Genomic DNA, 2,416 nt, shown 5'->3' on the forward strand with positions numbered 1-2,416 from the left:
GGCATGGCACTGGAGGAACTCAGAGTTCTACATCTTATTCCAAAGGCAAACAGGAGAAGATTGGTTTCCAAGTGCCCCTCCCCAACAATGACACACTTCCTCCAACAAGGTCACACGTACTCCAACAAGGCCACACCTCCTAATAGTGCCATTCCCTGGACCAAGCATATTCAAAGCACCAGACTTGGAAAATGAGACTTTGCAGATAGGATTAAATTAAGGATCCTGGGATAAAGAGTTTACTCTTGATTAGGCCCTGAATGTAGCCAGGCATCTTGATAAGGAATGTGGAAGGACAGGACAGAACACAGCAATGTGACAACTGAAGAAAATGGCGTGCTGCTGTCTCTGAGGATGGCAAGGGAGTCCATGGGTAAAGGGTTGAGGAGATGGCTCTGCAGTGAAGAAGGCTTGCTGTTCTTGTAGAGGAGCTGTATTTGAGTTCCAGAATGCCCATGGCAGCTCAAGGCCACCTCTGACTCTTTCTGTTTTGGTAGAATCTAATACCTTCTCTTCAGGCCTTCTCAGGTACTAGGCTCCATATATAGAGAGACAAACATAGAATTTCTTTGTTCTTAAGAAAAAAAAAAAAGAGTGCAGCTCTAGAAGCTGGAAAGGGTTAAGGACATGGTTTCTCTCCCAGAGCCGCTAAAGGAGAGCAGCCCAGTGAAACTAAGTTTGGACTTCTGGCCCCCAGAAGTTTAAGGAACCCAGTGTCTTTTGTTTCAAGACAACAAGCTGATCATAATTTGTGATAGCAGTAATAGGAAAGTGGTACAATTGATAGTTGAAGAGTCACCGACAGTGGTTTCTACAGATGCAGTAGAGAACGGAACATTCTAAAAAGTAAGTCAAACATCCCTAACGGGTAACCCCAAAGCGAGGTGAATATACTTCAGAGACGTGGATTCAGAGCGGGCATCTCAAGACAAGGCTCTGTTTCAATAGTTGAAGATGAGGGCTGTCTTCCCCAAAGGCACTCGATCCTCAGAAAGTACATCTCTTAAGATTCCTGTGGCATCTGGGGGTCTTGAATTCTCAGGTGAAGAATCAATCCATCATCTCATTTATCAGATGAGGCCTAGAGTAGATAGGGCCTGTTTGTGTCTGTGTTCTTGCTGAGAGAACAAGGTTAGGGCTGGAATTGGGATCTCCTCCTTGGTAATTAATTGTTGTCCCATTATGGCCCTGCCCTGGGCAAACTGGAGGTAGGTAGTCCCACAGAGGTGGGACTGCTTCACTCAGGAGCAACAAAGGACTTCATGGAGTCTTCCCTGGGATTATGTAAGACTCAGGGAACTCCCTTCTCTTGGCATGTGACCTCCTTTTTTTAGTCTACTATGAGAAAGCTCATCTACTTGCTTAGCTTTGCACATGAACTTTCTCCAGGTTCCTGGTTTTGCGGGAGGCAGAGCAAGGAAAGTCTCCTATGTCTTCTAGAGTAACATCTGAGTGCCAGCCAGTACTGCTCTCCTCCCTTCAGAGCCTTCCTCCCACATTCTCTTCCCAATAAGCATAGGGTGCAGGTATCCCTATTGTATGGTATGGTATGGAATCCTCTGGGTATATATGCCCAGTGTAGAATATCTGGGTCATACAGTAGTTCTATTTTTTTTTTTTTTTAAATCTCAAACTGATTTCTGTCGATCTGTGTTATTTGCAATTCCACCAACAGTGAATGAAGGTTTCTTTGTCTCCACATCCTTTCTTGCCTGTGTGTGCGCGCATGTTCATTCACACACTTGCTCACGCGCACACCCACCCAAACACACACATGTATGCATTTATTCTGCAACTTTATTGTGGTTTTGGTGTCCAGGAGTTTTCTAGTAGACTCAGTACAGTTGCAAATAGGACAGTTTGACGTCTTCCTCTCCTACTGTTATCCTCTTAAAGTATTTTTCTTGTCTAGTTTTTGTAGCTAAGACTTAAGAGATATATTGAGTAAGAGGGAAGAGAGCTGACTTCCTTGTCATATTCCTGATTTTAGAGGAAATGCTCTCAGTTTGTGTCTTCTTACTATAAAGTTGTCTATAAGCTTGTTGTATACAGCCTTGTTTTTTTGAGGTACGTTTGAATGGGAAAATTAGGAGGAGTTTGTCTGAGGCCTTCCATTACAGTTGGCTAGAATTAAGCAATAGTACATCTGTATGGTCCTATGTGGGGCAGTAGGCTGTTCTGACAACCTGGATCCAGTAGAGCTGCCACCTTAGAACCCCGGAGCACCCACTGAGCAGAGTAAATTTGTTCACAAGGAACGGTAGGGGTTTGGTGATAGCTCCTGAAATGATGGCTCAGATTTCAGCCCAACCCCCAACAAAGGCCCCAGCAGAAGAGGGGTGTGTATTATTGGTCAAGCAAAAAAGATTCTCAGCTGATAACTGCTGCTGAAATCTGAATGACCTCTAAAACTATA

This window comes from Mastomys coucha, unplaced genomic scaffold, assembly GCF_008632895.1.
Source record: "Mastomys coucha isolate ucsf_1 unplaced genomic scaffold, UCSF_Mcou_1 pScaffold5, whole genome shotgun sequence".
NCBI lineage: Eukaryota > Metazoa > Chordata > Mammalia > Rodentia > Muridae > Mastomys > Mastomys coucha.